At 45.2% G+C, this 20,491-nt stretch overlaps 1 long non-coding RNA gene across 14 annotated transcripts in view; it reads right to left on the bottom strand.

Annotated features, from left to right (window-relative positions):
- Positions 1-20,491, bottom strand: part of LOC106034474 (uncharacterized) — a 135,262-nt gene that overhangs the window by 59,291 nt on the left and 55,480 nt on the right. For 11 of the 14 annotated variants that reach the window (XR_010832520.1, XR_010832521.1, XR_010832527.1 and 8 more), the window contains 3 exons: positions 17,806-17,937; positions 16,333-16,412; positions 7,190-7,265 (listed from right to left, as the gene is read on the bottom strand). This is a non-coding gene — a long non-coding RNA (uncharacterized lncRNA). The remainder of the gene's footprint in view (positions 1-7,189; positions 7,266-16,332; positions 16,413-17,805; positions 17,938-20,491) is intronic. The other 3 variants (XR_010832528.1, XR_010832531.1, XR_010832530.1) reach the window with 2 other exon arrangements.

Genomic DNA, 20,491 nt, shown 5'->3' with positions numbered 1-20,491 from the left:
GAAAGCATTCTAGCTTCACACACAAACAAATACCATGCTTGTTAAATAACTGTACTACTAGCACACAGAGAGTCTGAGACAGAGAAAGGCTTCGAGACAAGTCTGACAAATAATACAGGCCTGAAAGGGGAAATAGGCTGAAAATATGAAGAACATGAAAACTTTGAGAAAGTCACACTTGTTCCTGGGAAATGTCACATTATTTGGCTATTCAGAAAAAAAGGTTTGGAAGCACATGTTATGTTAGTCAAAGAATGCTAGCTCAAAAATAAAATTCTTATTTTCCACGCCAACAGATGCCACCCATTTCATTAGCACGACTCCTCAGCTTTAAGCTGAGACGTTCAAAGCTGCCAACCAGAGTCTCTCTTCCCCTCTCCTACTTTCCTTAGCAATGAACAGAACGTGGCCATCTGAGTTCGCAGCGGGCTTTGAGCCTCTCCATCTTGAAATAACATGCTTGCCTTTGAGGCAGTGCTTTGCACTGTATCCCAGAGAGACAATTTTCCAGTCCCAAAGCAAATGAGGACCTTTATAGGAGCTCTGGTCTCCAGTAATTAGTGTAGCAGACATCCACACAATGCAATAGGACAGCGCTGGTACAGATGGGACAAGACAAGACACTGATGCAACCCCAGGGAACACTCTCTGGGAGGACTGCCCTCACCTCAGCTCCCCAGTCAGCAAGTTTGCAGCAGCTAGTGGAGGAGGTGGATTAACTTTGGCCAGAGGCTGGCCAGGAGTATGGGCTGAATTGCCAGGGGCACAGGGCAGCCAGTGAACAAAGGGCTTTTCCTCAAATACCTGCTTTTGTAATACAGAGAACCAGCCACCCTGTTGCTTTGAGAACTCAAATAGTGTTACCAGCACAGAATAGGCAAATAAAACAAAAAAGAGACAAAGACGCACTACTAGAATTGTATTATATATAAGACATTAAACGCAGGTGTTCCAGAAAGGATTGTGTAAATCCTGGTGATCATCACGGTAACATCCAGCACTCCACTGGACACGTTTAGCCAGCATCAATGTCCTTAAAACAAAGCTGTACAGGGGATGAAACAGCGACCTGTGTGCAGGCAGCCTGAGCTTCCCTGCCACACAGCAGGGATGACCCCTGCCAGCCTACATGAAGAGCACATTGTGCCAACGCTTGCCGGTGTAAAGAAGAAAACAAGCAGTATGCTGACCTACCTGGCTCTCTACCTGGAACAAGATGGGGATAACCATCCCAAGACACGCATGCTTATATTGTGAGAACCCTGTCCATGGCATTTTTATTACTACACACATCAGGCTAAACGCTTTACAGCACTTTCCTGCAGACAGGCCTGTAAGCCAAAGCAATGTACTTACTAAAAACTCCGGTGGGAATTCTGTCTACCTTCACCCAGGCTGAGCTCAGCTTTTAATGTGTTTTGAAAAAGGATTTAAACACATAAATCTGTGGGAACTACAAGAATCATTGTAAAACAGCATGGAATTGAATGGGATTGATCTGGGGAAGTCTGTGAGCTTGTCTAGACTGCAACCCACAATGCTCAGTTCCAAGCGGCAGTTAATAGTGTTATGCTGGGGCTTTTTTTATTATTGACCAACTCTATAAAATGCTGTTTTTCAGGGAGCTCAGTACACACACTAAGTAGGCCAGTTTGTAGTCTCAGGCCTCCAGCCTCTTGTTTTCAGTTAAGAAGAAATCCTTTTCTCATATGCAGCAACGCTGACGGTCACGGTTTTCAGCTGCCCGGGAGTGAAACCAAGGGTAGGACCAGGCTACTTCTAAGAAGGCTACAAAAAACAGCTACTAGGTTGTAACTGTCAAGGGACAGGTCAGAAAACTGGCCAACTTTCTAAAAGCTGAAAAAATCAATTTTCAATACTTCTGTTTTCTCAAAATAGAAACGGATGCTATTGTTACAGCTGGGATTAATGGCTGCCCTTCCCTGCCATGCAGCCACCCAACAGCTGAGCCCTTCCAACGCAGGGTGCTCGCAGGGAGGAGCAGGGTGACAGTCTCCCTCACCCCCAGTCCCTAACACCTGGGGAAGGACCTTTGGACCTGCAACAGTGGGGCTGGAAAACACTGCTGGGGATACGCTGGCAGCCTCTCACCCTCTCCAAGCACGTCACGCACGGGCACAACGCAGCCCACCCCTGTCCTGCCTTCCTCCAGGCAGAAGCTCTCGGAGGGACACCTACCTGGCCTCTGGTGCAGCTGTGTTGTGTATTTGGATGTGGCCATTTCCAACAGAAAGAGAACCAAGACCCAGGCAGCAAAACTCCTGCACCTGTGCTGCATGTTAAGTGGGGGATTAAGACTGTTTGTACCAGGTGGTGTGCTAAACAAGGAGGGACCAGGGCTACTTAATTAGCCAGAAGCCACAGGCATGTCAACACTTAAGCTCCACTGTAGTGGTTTTCACCCAGCTCTTAGCGTATGACCACTGCCCTCTGTGCAATTCTAGGATGGTCCTTGTCCAAAGAGCTGTACAGGTGATGAGAAAACGGGTGCAGAGAAATACAGAGGGGGAGGAAGTTACAGCAAAACAACCTTACCAGTGCAGAAAGCAGAGTTATCTCCATCGTTACTTTGCTATTACCAGCACATGCCGCAGGGCTGGGAAGCTGGCACAAAGCTCCAAGTGACGGACTAATTGATAAGAGAGTTCTCATGGCGCGCCAGCAGATGCAGAGCTTATTGCTTCTGCCACATCAAGCCAGTGCTGTCCTCGATAGGGTTTCTGAGAGAAAATCCTTGCTTTTGATGTCTGCTAGTATCATCCAACAGATCAGATGACAGAGGAATGAAGAATAATAAGCATCACCAGATAAAGCAATCAAGAAAATACACGGAGAAAGCAGGACAGACTGATGGCGGGCTTCCTAGCCGGTTAGTTTACAGTTAAACATCAGGCAGCTCTTGTCATTTCTCTTTCTCCCAGTAATTAACTGGGAGAGGGAAATGGGCTAGCAGAGCTCCTCGCAGAGGGCCTTTGGCTGCTCCCTTCTCGGGGGAGGCAAGACCAAGTCCTACAACTTCAGCCCTCTGCCCGGCTAGGTAACAGGACTGCACAGAGAACCACCTTCACCTCTTCGGAAGGACTGGCCAAAACCTGTTCAGTTCTCATTTCATCTGGCAAAAATTGATGGGCCTTGGTCCAATAAGCAATCCCAATGTTTACAAATCACTACAGCATGCCGTGAAAGTAAAGCACATCGATCACAAAGCCAGTGAGTTCACATGAGAGGACAGAATCTTTACAAATCCTTTTATTTTTACAACCTTTCAGTAGTAAACCCTTCCCACTAGGCTTACAGACTTGCGCCTAGCATTTTATATGAAGCCAACAGATATGCAGACCACATTGGAAATGGTCTCTCTTACTTCACACTGAAATAACGTTGTACGCTTCTTTTCAAGCTTGAAACCATGAAGAAAGGCTACAAGAGTCTGTAAACGCCATTTGCTCAGCTGCATGCTTTCTACAGACAGGGATTTTTGTTTTCTCTGGTCTGCTGTGATCCAAGAGGCTCTGAACAAATTCAGACTCAATTTTCCATGGGTGCAGTTTTGCTACCCTATACAGAACGGGGCTCCCAGGGAAGGAGCCTGCTGCAGGCAAGGGATCCCTCCCCTAAGAGGTCACGAATGACTAAGGGACTCTGCAGGCAAGCAAGGCACATGGCAGACAGCAGTAGACGATGTTATGGATGGGTTTAGGGACCCAGCAACTACAAATTAGAGTACTGTGGCCCTTTACTGATAGCCTTCTGAAAGATATTTATAAAAAGCAGCTGCACTCTCATTAAATGTCATACAGACAGGAAAAAAAAAACAACTTCAGATGTGTTTTAAGACCCCAGTTAGCTCACATTGGGCCAGGCTACTTATCTAAAGACTTTAATAAATAGGATTTATTATACAGGTGATGTTTAAGCCTTTTAATGTTTTACCTACCATGCGCTGCTGGATCTGATTACCTTCTTTTCTCTTTTTTTCCTTTTCGTTACTTAGAGATGGAACGTTTGCACTTCATAACAGTTTACAGTTTTGCAGCAAAATGGTGTTTGAGCAGCTTATTTGTGAAGGCTGTACGGAAAATACCAAATGCTTATGACTGTCATTACATTTGTTCTCTGGTTTTCTTTGAAGATACCAGATTTTTAATAACATTTCTGCATGTATCCTACTCTAGTAGCAGATAAACTACTCTGACAACTAGAAGGTGATGATAGCATTTGCTGAGCAGAAAGCTGTATTAATTTTTAGAGCCACAAAATAGAGAACTGAGCTATACAGATTATGAACTGCTATTATTCAGTACAATAATGCACAAGAGCCACATGCTGTATTGATCAGCAGTTACTGAATCCAGATAATCAGTGGTTGGACCTAGACCTGAGCAGTGACTATAATACCCCTGAGATTTGGAGTTGCCTAAAATGATGATAACATAACTGAGAATTTTGCTACTTTGATTTTTTTTTCAAATATTTTGAGACCCTCATTAAAGAAGCTTTTTAAACACAGAAGTTTTTAAATAATGAAACTGAGAGGACGCATTGAGAGCACTTTTCGAAAATTTAGCCCCTTGTTGTCTCTATTACAGCAGTCCTAAATTTCTTAGTAAAACCATAGGACTGACCATCCTAAAATACTCCAACTTTTGCTTTTAATTCATATCCAAGTTCATGGGCTAAGAGCCACCTCAGTTTAAGGCAGTTTCATACCTTCTTCTGTTACAAATGCTGCTTGTGTTCCAGCTGATAGCAGACACGGTTCCCCAAACAGAGATACAGCAGGGTAGACTCCTCACACACAAACACGTTACACGACTACACCAACTCACATTTCCAACCACATACGAGCCAGTCTTTCTTTGAAGAAACTTCAGCCCATACCAGTGTTTGCCTCTCCTGGGATAACCTCATCTTAAAAACAAACTACAGCCAAAACAAGCAGCACTCCAGCTGTTCACACAGGCCTGTATCTCCCAAAGCTGTAACCCAAAGCCAACAAAGCAGCACTGCTTCCCAGGAGTCACAGCCTGCTCACACACTCAGAAAAACAAATGTAAAAACAAAGTAAAAACACCAGTTGGTGGCATACACCCAGACAGCACTAACCCTCCTATACGGCACAGCACAAATGTTTGGAAGCTGCAGGACATTTCTGCTTTCTTTTTCATTTGAAGAATGTTTCCTCTCTTTCCCAAAAAGCAGCTTACAGTACCAGACGACAGTCTGAGCAAGTGAGAGTGGGGAGCTGCAGCCATAAAGCCGGAGCAGTCACCCAAAGGGAAGCGCTGTCTGGGGTCAGAGACCAAGTCCCGGCCTGGAGCATCTTCCACCTTTAGTGTCTGCTCCCCAGCCCTTGCCTCACACAAAACTCTCTCTTGCTAACTATCTCATATCATATGTTAAACCAGTTTTACACTTGCCTTTAGTATCCTCTGTGAGACGCTGCTTTGGTACAGGTAATATAATTTTTTTCCCGTAACAATTTTTGTCCCAGATGGATGAAGCATCACTCAAATTCTGCAGCCTGTAGTCAGCAAGAAAGACTTTGGAACAGTCTCCCACTTGTGACTTTCCCCAAAGTCATGTTTACTGTGTGCCCTCTAGCTCAGACCCGACAGTGACAGCCCAGACAGGCATTAGAGAATTACAGAATATCTTGGGTTGGAAGGGCCCTTAAAGCCCATCCAGTTCCAACCCCAGGCTGTGGGCAGGGACACCTCCCACCAGACCAGGTTGCCCAGGGCCCCATCCAGCCTGGCCCTGAACACCTCCAGGGATGGGGCATCCACAGCTTCTCTGGGCAGCCTGTGCCAGGGCCTCACGACTCTCTGAGTAAAGAATTTCCTCCTAACATCTAAACTAAATCTGCCCTCTTTTAGTTTAAAGTAATTTCCCCTTGTCCAATCACTATCTGCCCGTGTAAGTTGCTCTCCACCTTTTCTATAAGCCCTCTTTAAGTACTGAAAGGCTGCAATGAGGTCACACTGGAGCCTTCTCTTCTTCAGGCTGAACAACCCCAGCATGCATGCACTGATGGCTCATGTCAAGCTTTTCGTCCACAAGAACCCTCAAGTCCTTCTCTACAGGGCTGCTCTCAAGGAATTCTTCACCCAGTCTGTGCTCATGTCCCGGATTGCCCCAGCCCAGGTGCAGCACCTTGCACTTGGACTTGTTGAACCTCATTAGGTTCACATGGGCCCACTTCTCCTGCTTGTCCGAGTCCCTTTGGATGGCATCCCCTCCTTCTATTGTATCAACCACACCACTCAGCTTGGTGTCATCTGCAAACTTGCTGAGGGTGCGCTCGATCCCACTGCCTATGTTGTTGATAGATATTAAATAGTACCGGTCCCAGGACAGACCCCTGAGGGACACCACTCATAACCAGCTTCCACTTGGACATAGAACCATTGACCACCCCTCTCTGGGTGCTGCCTGCAAGCCAATTCCTTATCCACCAAATGGCCCACCCTTCGAATCCCTATCTTTCCAATTTAGAGATCAGGATGCCACGTGGTACAGTATCAAAAGCCTTACACAAGTCTAGGGAGATGACATCAGTCAGTCTGCCCTTGTCAACTGATGCAGTTGCTCCATCATAAAAGGCTACCAGATTGGTCAGGCACAATCTGCCCTTGGTGAAGCCATGCTGGCTGTCTCAGGTCACCTCCTTGTCCTACATGCGCCTTAACACTGCTTGCAGGAGGATCTGCCCAGGCACAGAGGTGAAGCTCACCGCTCTGTAGTTCCCTGGATCTTCCTGGGGCATCTGATCTGTCCCAGTCCAGCTGCTGTTACAACCTCCCACTTTTTGGTCCCTGTACCCTCAGAGCCAGCAGGATCTGAAACTTAGCTTAGCTCTAAGTATTTCACATCCACTGAATAGAAAGAAAATCCTTTGTCACTTCGATCAGTTGATCTCCCTGGTAAATCAGAGACTAGAGCCAAAAGCTTTCAGGCTAGAGCATGATCTTGCACAACTGGCCCCTGTATCAGTTCAGATCTCCATGAGTTGTCACAGAGCTCCCAGTTCCTCTGTTTGTTCCCAAAATTATGAATTCTGCTATTCTGGAAAATCCTGACTGCCTATGGGTGACATTAAAGTTTTTGAGCTTTCAGCTCCTCATGGGCAAAATACCTCATTCAGATAACTGTTAATTTCACTCACCTCAAAATCTTTTCTGCAAGAAGCTGTTAAATTGCTGACCTTCATTTTATCAGCAATATTTGTCTTCAGTCCACAACTGCAAGGAGAATAGAACCAGAAAAGATTTTATTAAGAACACATACACACAAACAAGCACGTATTTAGCCAAGACTTTTCTACTGAGTCAGCTCTAGGGTCAAGAAACCAATAAATGTCTTCCTCTATCTGCATTAGGAACTGCGTCCTTCTGCACGTTACCCCAAGACAGTTGCTCCTGAGCTTCTATTCTCCTGTTTTTTTTATCCTATAAAAACAGATTATTTGCTGTCGTAACTAAATTTTAATGTAACAAGAAAGGAATAGAAAGTATGGTTATTAATCTCCATGTGAAATGAAACCACTAATGATAGCTTCCCTTCACTAAACCTGCCCATCACCTCCACTTGGACACCACAGTAGCAACCACTTCCTAAGGGACAGCCAAACTGTTTACCATGTTTATTTAATAACATTCCCACTCTTATTTACATTTTAAACAATGAAGTTAGCATTCATACGAGCACAGAAAGCTGAAGCGGTCTCATTACCTCATTTTGCTGAGGAAAGTGTAAGTAAGCGTCAGCAGCGCAATATTTTCTATAGTAGCAATCTCCATGGACTACCTTTCTACCACAGGCTTTTGAAGGGTGCTGTTCATATAGGTTTTTAAACATGACCACTTATTTGAAATACTCCTTCTGAGACAACATACCTGACACACTGCATCACAAGGCTTGTCGTTTTGTTTTCTTTAATGTTTAAACATGCCTTGGAAAGCATCTCAAGAATTCCTTTTATGGCACTTTTAAACTAAATACTTTAATTAGATTAGAAATTGAAATTAACATATAGAACAACAACAGAATCTCCAAGAAATTTAACAAACTCGTTTACTGCTTTTTCTAATCTCAGAATAATGCAGATCCCTCGAATTGGCAATTCCCTGAAATCTATTCATAGCTCTGCGTGAACAATTTAACTTCTTGGGTTTGGGTAGAGGGGGGAGCTTCTTCTTCCTTTCCTTTCTCTTTCCTTTATTACCAGTTATTTTTGCCATCTATTTCCCTTTTTAAAACACCTGCCATGAATCTCTGTAAAGAGTTAGTGAAGTTAACACATCTTCAATGCCAGTTTTGTGTGTACTGGAAGCATCCTGACTCTTCAGGAAACCTTGCAAATAATAATCAGGTACACCATGATTTGAGGGCAGTCTAACACCAGCCCGTCTCCGCTGCCCCTGTGGCCCGGCCACCACAGGACACAGACACGTTCCCCACAGGCCAGCACAGGGGTGCTCCAGCAGCGCCAGCTCTGCCCAGCCCTTCACCATGCTCCCAAAGGAGGAAGCAGAGCTCATCTTCTTGGGCATCTCTTCTCCATCTTCTCTAGGTGGGAGGCAATAGGAAATCAGAGCATTTTCAGGAGTATAAAATAACTTTCATTTTATTAAAAATAAAAAACACAGCCTTTTAGGAGACCTCTTTAAAACCTCTTGAGAAAGCATAGTTTAAAAGGCATCTTTAAAAACAGATAATTGGGTGCTATTAAAATTACATCCCATGACATGAAAGGGACTTAAAATCTGATTCACACTGAGAAAATTTATTTCCCTGTTGCAGGAGCAAGATTGCCTACCTGCAAGGGGCACCACCCCTCTTCCAAGCAAGAGGACAGGGGCAATGAAGAGGGCACAAGTCTGGCGTAGTCTCACTCCCCTTTCCCAGATGGCACAGAAGTCCAGGGGAAGCTGCACGACAACCCCTTCCCACGCCTGGGTCATACAGGGATATTTTCTTGTGGCAAAAAGCTAGCCAAAGCTGCATTTTAACTAACAGCACCCAGTGGTACTACTGGCTGATTTTTATAAAGAATTGGCCTCAGGGCTTTAGTGCAACTGGAGCCAAATTGCACAGCAGTGGTGAGGGAGATGCAAGTATTGAACTGTACGAGACTGGGAAAAAGGCAGGGGTAAAGGGAAGTGACAGCACCACTAAGCCTGAGGCACTGCTGATTTTAAAGGTCTAGCAGAATCTGTACATCAGTGACCCTGGGTGAAAAGCATTACACAAACTTCAGAAATTTTCATTGGCCACGGAATTGTGTAAAAATAACCATAAATGCATCTTTGCTACTGCCTTCTGCCTGGTGGTTAGGTAGCAGTCCCCAAACCATAATCCTTGCCACTCTGAATCAAGTTAATACGGCAGACAGAGAAAGCGCAGAGAGCTAGGTTGTGCCCCCAGCTGCTCTGAGTCAACACGCTCCTCTGAGGTCAGGCATCCTCTCAGCAGTTAGACATGCTGGTGATGCAGCAGGCCTGTGCAGCACTCGCTCCCTCGCAAGAGATTTGTGTTCATTTACATTTGGGAGACACAAGCAGCAGGAGAAAACAGAGACTTGCTCCAGGTCTGTGGAAGCAGGGAGAGGGCGAGTGCTGATGGATGCTTGGGAGGCCCACACCTGCACCCTTGTTAAGGAAGGCGAGATGTCCCATCACATGCAGTGTTCTCCACACTTAAGCAACCACTACAGGTTCTGTCCTGACAACATCCTGACCTGAAAACGCAATTAAATATTCTGAAGATTTGAAAAAACAAAGACTTAAAGGAGTGGACCAAGAATGATACAATATAGCCTCAGACTGGTGTTTTTCTCCCTTGGCTGCTCTATTTAATATGAAACATTAAAAAGAAGTGAATGAAACTATAGTTTGATTGCATCAAGGTGGAATGCCACAAAAAGTAGTTTGGGAAAGAAAAGAAGGTGGAAAAAAACAGTTTGAAATTTAAGTTCCTGCACCACCTACTATCAGTGACAAGAAACAAGATGTTTTTGTAAATGTAATGTCAAACGTTGGCTTTTCTCACCTCAAAGAATGAACAGTTGCAGTGTTCAGCTTGCTAGATCACTATCTAGAAAGTGGTGTTTGGAAGTATTTACATCACTTCTGTTCAGTTTATTAGTGAAGACATTGTTTCTAGTGTCTCTTTTATAGGGTCATCCAAGTTTAAGAAAATCAAACATTCCTCCCTCTTTTGTTTCACGCATCAGCCCTAATAGGGATCAAAGAACTAACAGTGGATTCTTCTTGCTAGTGGGGGATTTGCATCTGAGTTCTCAAAAATGTGGACAGAAGCAGCAAGTGGAAGCATACTAATGGCTGGTAATTGCTTATTTTGATTTTTCTTTCCTCTTTTATTTAAATAGGAAAAAAAGAAAAAAACAGAACACAAAAGCAACAAGACCCAGAGAAAGAATAAAACCCGACCCTCTGGTTTTGGCAGCTGCAACTGCTGAAAAAGACCCATTAGCAACATGCAAAGTGAAGAGTTCGATTCTCCCTTGGACAGGGCAGCGCAATGCTAAGCAGAGGTTTCAACGCATCTCCCTGACGTTCTTCCTCCCTCCCAAGCCAGGCTGTGCAGTCCAAGACCTGCTCAGCTCTTGCCAGACTCTGATCACTGAAGGATTTATTTCAGTGATCAGGCGGTTCTCATCCAGAGGCAAGCTTTTGTTCATGAAACCCGAAGAGTGGTCACTCAATTCCCCACGCATCAGCTGCATCCAAGAGAAATTCTTAATATGTCCCCAAGCGCTGTTGCTCCAGCTGAGCAAAGGCCGGTTCTGCACACCTCATCTCTTGAGCATGATGCTGAGGTTCGGTTTTACTGGAAAACCTCCTGAAAGCATGAAGAAATTGCTGGAACATGCCACCAGGGACTATAGCTGCTAAAGGAGCGCATCAGATCCAACTTGTAACAATACAATGCATAATGCAATGAACAATGAATGATTTCAAGAAGTCAGACATTTTCTTTAAAATCTTCAGTCTCTAAAATATCAAAAGGAATTGACTAAGTGCATTTCATAAATCATGCATTTCAAGACAGGAGCTCTGGGTTCATTTTTAAGACCACTTTTCTTGCCAATGGCATACCATAGGAATTCATGTATAATGCCTATGTCCAAAACTGAGTTTGAATGACCTTTATCAGTCATGTAGTTTATTGCCATTTATACTGTAAGTCATGTCTAGTACTGACAAGGGTGAAGTAAACAGCTTTGCTCTAAGAAAAGTGCAAAGTAAGTGCTCAGACCTCACTTCGGGATTCGGATCAACTCCATAATGAAGGCCTGCAAAATAACTTCTACCCAAGTCTATCCACCGCATACCATACATGTCCTCATATGGAAGTGGGCTGCATCTTATCTACATGGATTTACTGTCATGAGCTACTATATTTGCCATCCTATGCTGTCTGGGAGCATCTGCAACAACAGTTTGCAGAAAGTGATCCCAGGATGACACTCACTGTTTCTTCAGATGTTTTTTTTCTGCAGTTAGATAGTGACATTGTGAAAAACATCAGTTTAGCTGCCCCTTGGACCAGAGCCTACCTACTGAGCAACCTAGTGGAGAGGAGAGAAATAACATACAAGAAAGGATGGGAGAGACAAACTAATTACTTTTGAAACCATAATAATAATAATAACAGTATCTTCATGGACTCACTTCTGGTCCCATTTGTCTCTTAAAGATGAAGTAACACGTTACACACTTCTCTGTGAGCCCGCATCTGGCACAATGCACGCTTCTGGCCTGGAATAATTCACCCGGGACACACTGAGGACACATTTGCGACTGCCATGTCCCTGTCCCGTAACAGGAAGTCCCCCTGACAATATGAAGGGTAGATAAGGACAGATGGAGCAGAAAGAATGGAGATGTAAATGGACTTTCCCACAAAACCCCACAGAATTAGAGCGAGGAGTTTTTGCATGGAAAGCATTTAGAAGAAAAAGAGAATGTCCTGCTTTTCCTGTCCCACAAGGGCCGTGGGATGGGGAGGGGGAAAGCAGAGAGTGTTTAACCGGAGCAGCATTGCAGCAGAATTCCCTGTGGCTGAGGAGGAAGGCAGCAGCAGGCCGTGAGAAGGACATCTGAGAAGTCCCCCAGTATAAGCAGTGACAGGAAAACCCTTCACAAGTGACTGAAAGAAAAACCTGAGTTCTGAAGGACACAGAAACAGATAGAAAAGGGCATTCTTATTAAAAGGTATGAAATATGCATATTCAACAACAACAAAAATCAGTAACAGGGTTACTCCCATTACTACAGCCTCAAGGCTATAGTTACTCAAGTACACAGAATTTACCAAGATTATTTCATTGATACAGTACTTGATCAGTAATTCAATTACCATGCACAAGCCTACATCAAACAGCTACACATGCAGAAGATATCCTTGGCATACTTCCCAAAACCGAACATTCATGCATCTTTCATATGCCCAATATAATTAAATTTCCGTGTACATGTAGCAGAACAAGCACTTTAAGTAATATGACATAATCCTAGCAGTTTTTCCTTTACAAAAAAAAAAAAAGGACTCCACTCCACAGAAGAAAAAGCAAGCATGGGAAGAGAGGCAAATAGAGGCATGAGAACACATGATGAACTTTTATGATACGATGCACTCCATGATTCTATGAATTTCACTCCTGGGAATGAGAACTGATCCAAAGCTTGCAACAGAGCATGGCTATCCTCCCACTGCACTGGCATAAGGTTCTGTGCCCCACCAACAAGTCCGTGAGAATCCAATGTCCTGTGTACCCCCGTGACTCTCCCCAGGGTCCCTGGAGATCTGCAGCGCCTCTGCCCTGCAACCCTGCTCTACATTGCTTCATCCTCACCTGATCTCAGGCACCCCCAGCTCTGCACATGCTTTGGCTGGAACTCCTTTGGGTGACATCCAAGTCACAGATAAAGGGAAGAAGCAGCAAGATGCAGAATTAAGGCTTACGTTACTACTCCCTTCCTCAAAATGTCAGGCCAGCCTATTTCAACACCACCATGTCTTACATTCTTTATTGAGTTAAATTCTGGCCAAAAAAAAAGCATTAGATTTCCATCTAGCTATAGTAAACAGTGATTTATTTGATACACATTTTATTTTAGCGACACTACATTGGGCAGTTAAAATTTAATGGGAATGTCCTCCTCCAAACTCTTCCCATCTGGATTATATAATCTTTAATATCAGGCCTTAGTCCACCAATCTGTGGGCCTGAAAGTGGTTACACTACTTTCATCCAATGAACTAAATCTTCTCTTTACCTTTTCTTTAGGGTTTATTTTCTCTCCCTACTCCCACTCCCTCCATAATGCAAAGAGTGAGCAGAGGGTTAACAATAATGAAAATGTGCATGTAATACTAATAAAAACCTTTGGTTTTAAAGGCCACACTTGATAAAAATTTATAAGGGCTGAAGTGCTCATAAATTTTACAACCTACTACACATTTGCAGATTTATATACATAAAAAGGGCCCAGTCATCCACATAGCTGAATAGGCTGATGGTTTTGTATGTACAGCCCCCGTTAAGCAGACCACTTGTTCAATATTGCCTGTGACTATGGGAGGTATCTACAGTCCTATTTGTCTCCAGATAATTACATGCACTACTGTAGTCAGGGAGCTGGACCATCGAGAGCATCTTTTCCTCTGTCTTGCTTGAGTGACCTCTTCACTAAACACAGCGTGGGCGACAGGACTGAGCTCCCAGTAAGGTCTGTGGTGATCTTCCAGGCTCAGAGGTAACCACCACTTAGACACGGGTGCCCTGGCTGGTCTGCTCATTGCCATGGGAGCTCACAAAGGCTCCCACCTCCCTTGTTTCCTGGTCTAAACCAGGACTGTCTCAACAGGAAAAATCAATGATTACACCAGGAATTTTAAACTATCTACTTAATTTCATCATCCTGCAGTAACCTGCCTCAGAGCTACTGCTAGCTGAAGAATAAGTGGGTATTAGGGGAACAGACTAGATGTGCTATCTGCTCTCATTATATTTTGCAGGGGTCTTAGACAATATTAAACGCAGCGTTTTGGAGTCACACTTCAGTGTATGCCCCTGCAGTGTTCTCCTCCAGGCAAATCTATCGTGTGCTGTAAAGGCAGCAGTGCAAAGGCTTTGAAATGCCAGGCCCAAGGAGCACCACTGTGACTCAGAACAAACACTGGTGGAGCTAGCACACACACCAGCTTCTCCAGAGCAAAAGAAGTGAAAGAAGTGCTGCAGAAAAGCTGCTGGGGGGAAATTCCTTCCTTACAAAGGAATGTTCTTCCTTTGCAAGCCGTTTGGTAGCCTTAACCATGAGTGTTGTCCCTCCAAAATTCCCCCAAGTCCTCCCCCTTTCACTACTGACTGTTTTGTTAACCACACAAAGATCTGATTCTTCTCTTTATCTTGCTGTGTGCTTGCCAGCCAAGACATCTGATGGCACTGACTTCTGTCACGTACGTGAGACACCCTTTCTGGTTGGCAAGTTTCAATACTCCTTTTCCCTTAATGATCTCCTGTAGTCTCCAAGCAAAAGGCTTGGTGCATTCCTTTGCCAGGGAGATACTGCTGGGAAGAACAAGGACTCCAAACTACCATAACCTCAGAACTTTTGTTAAGCAAAATGATTCCCTTTGTGAATCTATATGGCGCATCTGTAGAATGGGTATAATCATTCCTTAATGGGCATAATCCTACCAACTATTCCTGGTCTCCTCAGACTATAATGAAGACCTCTAGGTAATTAATATAGGCTACCCATACAATATTTATATGTCTAGAACAAGTGGAGAGAATCACAGTAAAATTTATTTCACCTCATATTCAGCCCTTCCTGTGAAAACCCTGCCTTCAAGGGATTTTTGTCTCCAAGCTTTCAAACAGTTTTTTTTCCTCCATTGCTATTCTAGGTACTAGAAAGGCAGCAATCAGTTCGTTAGCAGGGTTCACAAGGATGACCCCAATGTCACTTTTGCTTTCTGTTTTGCAAAGGCATGGTTCAAACTGTGTGCACCTTGCCTCCAAAGAAGCCCAGACACACTGTATGAAGTCTGACAGATGCAACAGCGCAGTGATAAGACCTGCATCTTCTTTCAATTTCACAGGCAAGAGCTAAGTTAGTGGCCCAAACCCGGAAAGCACTGCAGGCAGAACAAGGACCAGATGGGGGTAACATCCTAATTTAATCTTAATCCTATGTCCTTGCCCCGCACATCATGCTGCTGTACAGCAATGCTGCCCCAAAGTTTTCATGCAGTTGTGCTGTAAACAGACAGATGAAAACCACCCCCCAGGTGGACGCAAAGAGCCAGGAAAAAGTAAGGTGTGCTATTTGTGTTTTACTGTGGCCTTTGTACCCCAGCTCGGCCTGCAGCAGTGGTATCACACACCTGTGCCAGCAAACAGGAGCTAAGAGCTTGCTGCAGCAAAGGCAATGGAAACAGAGCAGGAGCCAGCAGGAACTACCCAGGCTGATATGCTCCCTGCAGACACTGGAGTACAATCAAGACCCTATTTCTTCCTCACCAAGTGAAATCTGACAAAGTAGGAGGAGCCTGGCCATGAACAGATAAATGAGAAGACACAGACATGGTGGCATTGATAACTGTACCTGCCAAACTCAACTACAGCAACAAAATATTGCCTCTGCTCTTGCGAGCTGCTGGTAATGCAAATGGAGCCAGCTAACAGAAGTCCCAGTGGTGCAAGCTGGTAACACATATCCCTGTACAGCAGACACACACACTGAGGTCAGCGCTACCTTGTGTCCCATAGAGTGCCACCACACTTTCCAAGGAATACAACCCCATCACATGTAAAAAGGAAGGATAGCCTCACTCTCCTGAAGTATTTTTAAATGGCTTACTTACCACATGGCTTGGATTCATTCAGAACACCTGGGTGATGCCTAATTTCAGGCTCCCTCTGGGAGCTCCCCATCTCCCTCCCTGTGGCAACCGCTCCACACAGATTTGCAGCAGAGTGTTTTCTGTCATACTCGGGGTTACAAGTGGTTGTAAAGGGGCAGGAGTTTCACTCAGCAGCCTTCCCAGCAGGGCCATGCTGGAGGACACGTTCCCAAGCTGATGACACAGAGCCCTCTCCTTCCCCGAGACCACGTGCCTGGCTCTCACGTGCAAGGCACATCCATGCTCAGCATCCCACCTCCCAGCACGAGGAGCCTCCCACAGCAGCACCCAGGGAAGTGCCACTGTAGCACAAACAACAAATACCCACTCAGTCATTCCCTGGTGAACAAACCGAGAACAAAGACTTACCAAACCTGAGCTGTTTTCTCCTGCTGGGTTTACACCTCTGCATCACATCCCGCGCTGGCAACCAGGACCTCTGTTGTACCCTGCAAGAGGAAGGGGAGAAGTCTGCTAAGTGCCAGCCCCAGCGGAGCATCCACAGCTGGAATCAGCCTTTGACAACAGGCTGCAGAGACACAGCCACACAACTGCCAGGCAGCTGCCCAGCTGCCTTGCTTGCTGACCCTTCCAGATAAGTCAGGCTTTACAATGTGTACTATTAGCTATGTAGCATTGAACATATGCTTCATGCGCTGCACTGAGCCCCCCGTGCTCTGTAATCACTCCAATTTTGGTAGTGCATACCTCAGCAGCTAGATGCCAGCTAGCTAATGGTTTGCACATGATGCTCAGAGATGTTACTGTGACAGGACCTGTCTCTGAGCCTGCTAACTGTGTGGTCAGGTTCCCAGCAATATGCTTCAGCAAAGCATGAAAGCAAGAAGAGACTGCTCTAAAGGATGCTCCACAAAGCACACAGCCTTATCTTAATGCTCTTCCCAGCTACCACCCCTTAAGCAGTAACTTTTGCTGAAGGAGCAGAAAGAGGGTGAGTCACCTTATTTCTTGCAGGGTAGGCAGGGGTTACTGCAGCTCAGAGGCTGCGAGGCCATGCCCTCAGCACCATAACCACATCTGGAGGCCAAGGATAGGACTGGCAGCCTTACGACTTAATACCTCCAGCTTCTGCCAAGCAGTAAGTGCTCCCATGATGAGGGAGCAGCAGGTAAGAAGGGAGTAGTAATTCAGCGAGAGCTCCACAAGCTGAGCTGGCAGGCAGTGTGATCGTACTGCAGTTGTATTTACCACCAAAGGCAAGGGAGCCAGGCAATAAAAGCAACCACAGCTCAAAAGGTAATTTCCTTGCCTTTTAAAAAAAGGCAGAAGACCAATTTAGGGATGAGGAAGAACTTAAACAAGTCAGCTTTTCTGGGCTGGATTCAACACCACAGAGCTTGTTTACAGATATCTAACCTAACAATCATTTAAAAACCAGCTTCCTGGGGCATCCCATTGCAATGCAGAGCGGCGCCCGCGAAGCTGTCCTGCCTGCTGCAGCTGCGTGCCTCTGCTGAGCCCACCACCACATTAGCAGTCCCACGCACGCTGAGATTTGCATAAAAGGAGCAGTTATCAGCAATTATGGCTTGCCAAGGCAAAATTCTTCAAGGCCGCTTTACAACCAGTGACAGATGCAGCATTCCCAAGTTTAAGCTATAATTTATTCTTAGACTGGGCAAAAACATAAGGAAAACACACTGTGTGTTTTGCAAAGCCGCTCATTTAGGCATCTGAAAAATAGTTTTAAAAAGGGGGAAGGAGGTAAGATGAATAGGGACTAAAGGAATGAATAAACTGCAGGCACAAAGACAGAATTTAGAATTCAGGAAGGGTGACAAATATCCAGACTGATATGCTCCTGAACAGGTTGACTTCTACCTTTCATTCACAGCAGATGATACCAGCATCCCATGTGGAAAAGCTGTCCTTTTCCTTCAGGGTTTAATCACAGGTAATAATCACAGCGTGCAGGCCTTACTCCAGCTGCATTGCCAATATCAGACCAAGCACCTGGGAGGGAAAGGAAAGAGGGGCTGTAGCAAAGAGAAAACCCATTCCCTCCTAGGGCTCTGAGAAGCACAGAAACCTCTCTTCTCACTATCGACCCCTGCCATAAACCCGGCCCTGCAGAGTGAAACACAGGCTGTGGGACACTCCCGTGGGTCTGGGTGCCAGGACACCCAGGACCTGGTGAAAGTCCCTCATACCCTGGCTGCACTTCCATCTCTGCTCGGTACCAGTCCCACTCAGTATGCAAAGCCTGTGGCAGAAAGGGTGAGTGATGTGGACCAGAAACTTCTGGGAGGCATACAGCATCACAGGATCATTTAGGGTAGAAGGGACCTCAGGAGCTCTCCAGTCCAACACCTGCTCAAAGCAGGGTCAGCACAGATGTGCAATGAGGTTGCTCACAGCTTTAGGATGTGTAACATCAGGTCAGCACCTGCATTCTGCATGCTTTCCAGAAAACAATTCACTCTCCCCCTCCTCAGAAGAGGAAAAAGCTAGGTTAAGTTTTCTCTTATCTGCACCCTTTATAGAAATATGTGCCCTCAGAGGCCACCCAGATAGCCACAAGTCTGCAGTCAAGAACCCTGGAAAGTGAACCCACAGATATGGGGAAAGCTATCTGAGACAAAGTCCTACTGCTCTACGGAGGATCTTTTCTGGTCCTGGCGCTGAGTTCAGTTTGCATATTTCTGCTTTGAGGAGCTTTTCCAGCTGCAGAAGTGGCGTTGGCACCACTCAGCTCAAGCTGATCTGGAACAACCAGCCCACTAGGAGATGGCAGCCAGGAACCCATGGCAGCAATTAGCATACCCATCCCACCACAGGGCACACGGCGCTTAGGATCCACAGTGCAAGTGTGTGTGGGTTCGGTTCAATCTATCTACAGTGTTAACAAGCAAATCAATAACAAACAGAAGCAAGAAGATAGAGACTCTGGACACCTTCCTGATGTCTTTAAATTTTAAGCATGATATGTTCAGGACCTTCTCTGGGGAATCAAAGCATTCTGATCTGATGCTATAAATGATAAGTGAGAGGGGTTCAGTGGTTTCTGCAGGCTTTGGACATTTATAATTCAAAATCCACTGCATATTTCAAACTGTTTTCCTATTTGATACAGCACAAGTGAACCCTTCTGAGAGTGAAAGGCTGTACTGAAGCTGTGAGTGACTGACCCTTTTCCAGTCCAAGCTATCTTAAAAAGGAACTTCAGCACAAGAGCAGCTTTCCTGAAAGCTGACCCCAGTGCAACTCTGTGCACAAGCTCGGGATCATGGTAACTATCATTATTAGTACTGCAACATTATGCACTCTGAGGTCACAGCACACCAGCACTAAAGCCTAGTTTTATTTGCCCCCCCCCCTCCCCCCCTCCACTCTGCATTGGAACTATGCAAAAACACGCAGGACCCACAAATGCAGACCCACAGGGCACTGAAGGTGTCTCCTGGGGCAGGCAGCTGCAGCATTTTCAGACCCTGACTGTGCACTGTAGTCCTGGGCCAGGCAGTCACTTGGTGGCAGTGAACCCTGCACCCGCAGGTATTGCTAACAGATGGAAAGGGATAGCACATGTTCCTACGGTTTGAACTCTTCAGAGGCTTTTCCCTGCTAAAACCAACAGGTCTTTCCACCTCGCACAAACTTTATTCCCCTAATGTTTCATGTTAGTCTAACTTTCATAGTTTCATGAAACTATGTTTCATAACTAGTTTCACGTTAGTCTAACTTTGCACAGCAAAGCGGAAAGCCACACGCTGGGTGCCACAGCCACCACCAACTAAGCTGCTCAGAAACAAGCTTCCAGAATCTTTCAGGATGTACAGTAGTTCAGAGCAGTATTCTCAATGCCCTGTTTTTAAAAACAGGTGAACAGCCTTGACTAAAATAATAGGAATTTTAGAATACCAGCCTACGGCTGTGTTTGTAGAAAAGATCAACCCAAGCAATTAAAGTCTGGCAAAATTACCACCAACTAAAAACAGCTTGTGAGTTCCAGGAAACCACAGCGAAGAAAGCACTGACACATCTATTGTAATTCACACACAGTTGTTCCCAGCATTCTGCCCACACTGGATAAATACTGAACCTATTTTTGCCTACGAAAGTTTTCTTACCTCCACACTTAGCTGTGTCTTTCTCATTTTGGCATGAAAACAAGACAACATTTCTCTTACAGGTAAGATACTCAATATACATAACATGTAAATTCACTCTTCCCTGACACATGTGGCAGTTGAATCCCCTTAAATTGAGAAATTATCCCCAAACCTCAGAGAGCAGGCAAAAGGAGAGCTACGAGGGAGGCATGTACTTCTCCCTGCAGGGTGGCAGGCAACAATCCTCTCCTCCTTGCCCCACAGTAAGTAACATCTCAACATGTTTCTTGGTCCCTCCAGCATCCCTGGCTATGCTACTGCCTAAGGAACAGCCTAACCCTTCCCCTCATCCATTGCACTTTTTAAAAATATATGCATATATTAAAAAAAAAAGTACCCCTTGTAAAAAAGCAGGAGACAAATCCTTGTTGAACTACCTGCCGCTCCAATCCTCT

This window comes from Anser cygnoides, chromosome 6 (genome assembly GCF_040182565.1).
Source record: "Anser cygnoides isolate HZ-2024a breed goose chromosome 6, Taihu_goose_T2T_genome, whole genome shotgun sequence".
NCBI lineage: Eukaryota > Metazoa > Chordata > Aves > Anseriformes > Anatidae > Anser > Anser cygnoides.
Note: the sequence above shows the minus strand (reverse complement) of the source record. Positions and strands in the feature narration are given on the sequence as shown.